At 36.2% G+C, this 7,354-nt stretch overlaps 1 non-coding gene across 1 annotated transcript; it reads left to right on the forward strand.

The window, feature by feature from the left end:
- Positions 1-1,419: 1,419 nt before the first annotated feature.
- On the forward strand, positions 1,420-1,526 carry LOC127483035 (U6 spliceosomal RNA). The gene has a single exon (XR_007909009.1). It is a non-coding gene; the product is annotated as a U6 spliceosomal RNA (small nuclear RNA).
- The last annotated feature ends 5,828 nt before the right edge of the window (positions 1,527-7,354 follow it).

Consider the following 7,354-nt stretch of genomic DNA (forward strand, 5'->3'; position numbering starts at 1 on the left):
AGTGAAGTGAATGACTAAGCACTTATACACTGTGGAGGCAAAATTCGCAATTGATGGCAACGGCAAACCTAGCACCATTTCTTATTCTTTCTTCACAATTTCACAGATAAAAGATTTCTTACCATAGACCTTAAGAAACTCAGCATATGATTTATCTTATTAAGTTGAAAACTTTTACCTTTTCACTAAGAGGAGCACAAGCTGGTATGTATAATAAAATTTTGAATTAAAGTTAGGACACCAAATGTCTTAAAGAGTACCAAATCAGAGTCAGATAGAGTAAGTCACTAGTGTTACATGACATAGTAAGGAGACTATAGTTCACAATAACCTAATATATATATATATATATATATATATATATATATATATAGTATGGACAAATAGAAGAAAGAAGCTCCATGCCTCCAAACAAAGTAATGTTAAAGAAGTGGAAATGTTGATACCTGGTTTTGGTCAGTACACTATATATACATACCATAGCCCATAAATAGGTATATTAATTATGAAAGCATCTTGCCCTGTTCTTAATCTTAGAGAAAGACTGTGTAGTCTTTCACCACTGCTTCTGATGTTAACTGTGATTTTTGTTTTAGGCTGCTCCATCCTACTCATATTTTTTTTTCTTTTCATTGAGGACATTCCCTTTCATTCCTAGCTGAGAATTTTTCTCCAACATTATTTTATGAATTCATCCAGTGATTTTTCTGTATTTATTAAAATTATCATGTTTTATTATTTAATATATTAATACCATGAACTACACTGATTAGGGGCTGGCATTGTTGCGTAGTGGGTAAAGTTGACACCTGCAATGCCGGCATCACATGTGGACACAGGTTCATGTCCAGCTGCTGCATTTCTGATCCAGATCCCTGCTAAAGTGCCTGGGAAAGCAAACAAAGATGGCCCAAGTTTTCAGCCATCTTCCATGTGGAAGACCCAGATAGAGCCCCTGGCTCCTGGTTTCAGCCTGGTCTAGTCCTGGCTGTTGCAACCATCTGGGGAGTGAGCCAACAAATAGAAGATTCCTCTCTCTCTCTCTCTTTCTCTCTCTCTCTCTCCTCTGTGTGTGTGTATGTGTGTGTGTGTATGTTTCCCTGTCTCTGTAACTCTGAATTTCAAATAAATAATTCAAAAACATATTTAAAAAAAAGAATTCCACATTAATTTTCATATTTTATCTGTCCTCCTTTCATGGGATAAGCCATATAGGGACATGATCTAGTTACTTTTTTATGGATTGATGGATATTTCATCAATTACTATTATTTTGTCAGAGGATTTTTTGCTTGTGATCCAGAAGGATGATTGTACTGAGATTCTCTTTTGATGTCTTTATCAGATTTCAGAATATGTCTGAAATAATAAGATAATCTTAAATAGGCTTTCACATCTTATTTTTTAAAGAGTTTGTATGTGATCACTTCAGCAGCACATATGCTGAAATTGGAATGATACAGAGAAGATTAGCATGGCCCCTGCACAAGGATGACACACAAATTCGTGAAGTGTTCCATATTTTTATACTTGTGTTCTGGGAGAGGAAAAAAAATAAAAGTTTGTGTAGAAGTGATTTTCTTTTTTAAATGTGGGTTAAAAGTCACTACTTAAGCCATTTAGGTATAGAACTTTCTTTGTGCATTTTACAAACCATTTAATATCCATAACATCTGATATAATAATCTATAATTTAAATTTTTACCCCTATCATTATTCTAGATTATTGTTAGAAACTCATGATTGATTTGATAGCACTCTCCTTTTCTAATACAATTGTTTAATAATACTGTTTTTAAAAAAGATATATTTATTTGAAAAGCTGAAATGTGATCCCTGTTAAACATAAGAGTGGGAATAAGAGAGGGAAGAGATGTATAATTTGGGACATGCTCAAGCTGACTTGCCCCAAATGGTAGAGTTAAAAACATACCAGGGGATTCCAATTCAATCCCATCAAGGTGGCATGTGCCAATGCCATCTCACTATTCCAAGTGATCAATTTCAGTTCACAATTGATCATAATGAAAGGACTAAGAGTCAAAGGGAGCACATAAACAAGTCTAGTACCTGCTAACACTAACCGATGGAATAAATAAAGGGGAGAGTGATCCAACATGGGAAGTGAGATACTCAGCAGACTCATAGAATGGCAGATGTCCTAAATAGCACTCTGGCCTCAGAATCAGCCCTAAAGGCATTCGGATCTGGCTGAAAAGCCCATGAGAGTATTTCAGGCATGGAAAGCCAAGACACTCTGGCAAAAGATCTCTGCGAGTGAGATCCCAGTGGAAAGAACAGGTCTTCAAAGAAGGAGGTACCTTTCTCTGAAGGTACTTTGACTATGAGCTTGTCTAAACAAGATAAGAATCGGAGAACTCAGAGGGCTTCCATAGCCTTGGAAACTCATGACCAGAGCATAGGGAGACTACTGATGCCATAGACAGGAGTGTCAATTGGTAAAGTCAACAACAGGAGTCACTGTGCACTTACTCCTCATGTAGGATCTCTGTCCTTAATGTGCTGTGTATTGAGATTTAATGCTATAACAAGTACTCAAACAATATATTTCACTTTGTGTTTCTATGGGGGTGCAAACTGTTGAAATCTTTACTTAATGTATACTAAACTGATCCTCTGTAAAAAAAAAGAAAAAGAAAAATTATCAACTCCCAACTTGACTCTCACTGGGATTAAACATGACAATAGGTCTGATCTGCTTTCATCATCATTTAAAAAAAATCATCTATTATTTTTCACTTTATGTTTCTGTGTGAGAGCAAACTGTTGAAATCCTTACTTAATGTATACTAAGCTGATCTTCTGTATATTAAGATAATCGAAAATGAATCTTGATGTGAATGGAAGGGGAGAGGGAGTGGGAAAGGGGAGGGTAGTGGGTGGGAGGGACGGTATGTGGGGGAAGCCATTGTAATCCATAAATCGTACTTTGGAAATTTATATTCATTAAATAAAAGTTAAAAAAAAAAAAAGAAAAGCAGTGGGGGGGGGGAGATAGAGACTGAGAGAGAAAGATACCTTCTATCTGCTGGTTCCCTCCCAGATGGACGTAATGATAATGGCCAGGACTGGGCCAGGAAGAGGAAGCCAGAACCTTCTCTCTCTCTCTCTCTCTCTCTCTCTCTCTCTCTTTCTCTTTCTCTCTCTCTCTCTTTCTCTCTCCCACTCTCTCTCTCCCTCTCTTTCTCTTTCTCTTTCTCTTTCTCTCTCTCTTTCTTCTCTCTCTCTCTCTGGAGCTCCTCCTTTCTGGTACTCTGCCCTACAAACAAGTTGCAACTAACTTGACCTTGCCAACTCTACAACCCATCTCCACATTCTAGCAAGGGTGCCATACTCTGGTTGGGCACCTCTCACACTATTGTACTCTGGGAAGTGCCTGGTACTGTACAGGCTCACATTATTGGTGTGCCATCTTTCAGGGTTCACAGTCTTGCATTCTCTGAAATCTGAGATTTGAAAGCAATTTTCCATATTTTGTCTAGTTTTGTAAGCATTTAAGTCAGGAGTATAAAACTAGTTTCAGTTATTTCATGTTGCTCAGAGTCAAAAGTCTCTACTGTTTTATCAGAAATCATTTCTTCCATCATATTTTGTAATCTTCATTGATGTGCTTTTTTATATAAAAAGATGTTCAATTTCCCTTTCTTTTCTCTCATTATTGCTCAATGTTGTTGATTTCTTTCAAAAATTCAAAGTCTGTTGTTTAATCTACATTTTTTTCTCTTTTGGTAGCTATTCATAAGAAGCTATGCTAAATATTTTGGTTTCTTTTTATCTGTCAGTGTTTTTTTAAAATTTTTTAGTATTGCTGTCTTCATTTCATACCATATAATTACCTTAGCTCTTTGTTCTAGTCTTCCCACTCAACTATCCCTAGTCACCTAATATTATACACTTTTTAATAATTTCAGATCTGAATTGTTATTGGTATAAATTTTTGGTCTGATTTATTTAGGGAATAGTTAACATCATCAAGATATTTCGTTGTCTTTACTCCCTACATCTGTAAAATCTTTCTGTATTTATTTCTCTCTTTGCTGGTATACATCCTACAAAAATACTTTCAAAGAGGGTCATTGTGTGATGGAGTTTCTTAAATGAAGTCTTGTGTGACTGAACACATTATTTCTCTTTTTATTAAATAATTGCTTTTCCGGATCTAAATTTATATTTAAATTTCTTTTAACTCATCACCCTGAAACTGTTACTCTGTAGTCATCTTTATCTAGCATTGTTCCCAGCTGGTTTCTTTTCCTGTGGTTACTGTTGTACCGTTACCTTACTGAAACTTGTGGAAGTTTCTTTTTGATTTTGACATTTAGATTTTTTTTTAGAGTATTCCCAGAATACATCTGTTTAGGGTGGGTCTTTAACATCTTCATATAAAGATGTTATTTACAACAATCATGACTTTTTTGAATATCCAATCATCTCCTATCTGCAGGAGATTCGTTCTAGCATCCCCACCAATAACAAAATATGCAGAAGCTCAGGGCCTTTCATGTAGTACAAATTATTTGCATATAACCTACATACATCCTTTTGCGTACTCTCCATCCTCTCCGCATTGTTTATCATAACTAAGACAGTATAATGACTCAGTAAATAATTGTTAATGCTGTTATAGAATAGTGACAAGGGAAAAAGTCCTTGCATGTTCAATATAAACACATTTATTTTCAAAATATTTTTGATCCAAGATTGGCTGAATCTGTGGATTCAGAACCTGTGGGCACAGAGGGCTGACCTTATTTTTAAAAGTGGAAATACTGAGCTGAGGATATGTTATGAGGTATTGAGGAGAAAATGACAGCTCACATAGTGGGTTAAAGAAGGTGAGTGAAAAGTGACACAGCCTCGGTCTCATTAAAAGCCAGTCCTGAGTGTAAAATTTATTAGGTTCATTCTGTTATATTGGTCAGTGGAAATCTGTATCATGTTTTGCTATGTACAGTTCTACAATTTTGCCTATAGGCTTTATTATAACTTTCCTTAATGGAAAGAAATTCTATCTGTGATCTGTGAAGTTATTGACTAGAATTTCTAATGCTTATTCCTGTTTTAACCTTTCCTTTGGGATATTTTTAATGAGGAATTTGATAGGAGTATAGGGAAAGGGAAATCAGGCACTGCTAGTTTTTTACCATAAAAGCTTGGACCCCATAAAGTATTTTTACCTCAGACTTGGTGATTCATTCCTGTCTGTGTTCTCTTTTGAGCCCTGCACTGGCCAGGAGTTGTTTTTTTACTTTTCCTGCTTTCTCCCACCCTTGTTTCTGGTGACTTCTCTTGTTGATTCCCTGAGAATCAAGGATGTACAAGTCTCCAGTTCACCCTACCACATCTGTGGGTTGAGCATTGTCTCTGACAAATCAGAAAAGGAGATTCTGTCCTAGAAATCTGAATCTTGGACAAAGTAATGAAGTAATGGAAAAAGTAGATAAACTTTGGAGGTGTCTTTATTTATGTCTTTTCCAAGCTCTGTTTGCAAAATGTCTTTTTGGGGTGTCCACTGTCCTTTCAGTAAATTCCACTTTTTTCTTATGAAAGCCAAAATTTATTATTGTTTCTTGAAAAGAAAGACATAACTGATAACAAAATTTGTACCGAAGAGTTGGTTGGAATCAGGTTTTCCAAGTCATGGCAATTTTTGGTACTGGTTTTTGGATAGAGAGGAAATAAAAGACATTAAAAGTTGTTTTTTTTTTCATTTTTTGAAGATGAATTATGCAATTCTCAAGAAGAAAAGTTATCAATTGAAGTTATCTATGTAGCTCTACTAGGTGGATGATACATAACACAATTTTTAAAAAGTATTTATTTTGAAAGGCAGAGAGACACACACATGCACAGGGAACTCCCATCCATCAGTCCAACCTCTAACTACCTGCAAGGCCAGGACAAAATAGGAGCCTGAACCCAATCGAGGTCTCACTGGAGGGACTCAGCTCCCAAGACACCACACACTGCCCCCAGGGTGTACACTTGCAGAAAGGAAGAATTGGGAGCAGAGCCAGGACTTGAACCCAGGCACAGTGACATGGGATGTGAGCATCCCAGCAGCTACAACCCCCACCACCTGACAAATTTAATGGGACAATTAAGGATAAAAAATTTCAGTGTAAGGTACTTGTTTCTAATAGAATTTGGTAATCCAAAACAATAAAACAGCAAGAAACAATGGAAAAATTCTTTCCTCAATGCAAGGGATGACATTCAGATGTGAAAATTTCATATGATCATACCTTCAGATCTGTGGGTTGGCAGTTGCTAAAATCACACTCAGTGATCAACCAAGAGTTTCTGAATTATAAAAGTGTAATTCATAGCTTCATAAGATTCTGCTATGAAAGATACAACTTTGGTCAGGAACATATTGAACTTTAACAGTTGTAAGGAAAATATTTGTGAGTACTCCACTGAGTCATTACAATACCCTGAAAAAGCTCAACTGAGTTTTCCAAGTCTGAGGATATAGAATTTCCTTGTAAGAGAAAGTTAATCTCATATAGTACACCACTCCCATTAGTATTAACTCATAACCTTAACTTTAATTCATAATTCTCTTGGAAAATATTTGTAATCGGAGTTGGGGGAAGGAGGGAGGGAGGGGAGGAGCTAAAAGGGGAGGAGAGGGGAAGAAAGGGAAGGGAAGGGAAGTGAAAAGATAAGATACAGGGAGGAATAAAATGCTGGAACTTATTATTTACATCATCAAAAACCTAGGTGCTTTGGTTTTGATCTCTGTACTATGAATGGTTATATATTACAAATTAGCTGAAGGTAAATGGAGGTATTCAAGAAATTTCTGTCTATAGACCTGTACCAGTTTGTATAACTTCCATAAGAAAATACAACAAACTGAGTGTCCTGTGTCACAGAAATTTATTTTTCACAGTTCTGGCAGGTGGATGTCCAAAGTCAAGATGGCATGTTTGGTTTCTTTAAAGGCCTTTTTTCTTGGCATGAAGTTGCCTCCCTTATCTCTTTGCCTTTCACAGCCTCTCTCTGTATCCCTGGTGTCTGTGTGTCCAAATTTCCTTTTCTTATAAGGACACAAGTCAGATTGGATTTGGGCCTACCCCAGTGGGCACATTCTAACTTCATTATTACATTAAACAACCTTTCTCCAAATATAGTCACATTTTGAGATACTAGAGTATAAGACTTCAACATATAAATGGAGTGGGGAGAGACACAATTCAACCCATAACACTATCTAAAGCTATTTCAAAAGGAAAAGTTAAGGGAACTAAATATGTCTTATGGGATTAAATATTGAGGTTATTCCACCAATTAAATAAATTGCCCATGGGTAGATTTATTGATATGG

This window comes from Oryctolagus cuniculus, chromosome 4, assembly GCF_051225735.1.
Source record: "Oryctolagus cuniculus isolate XC-2025 breed Fujian yellow rabbit chromosome 4, ASM5122573v1, whole genome shotgun sequence".
Classification (NCBI taxonomy): domain Eukaryota; kingdom Metazoa; phylum Chordata; class Mammalia; order Lagomorpha; family Leporidae; genus Oryctolagus; species Oryctolagus cuniculus.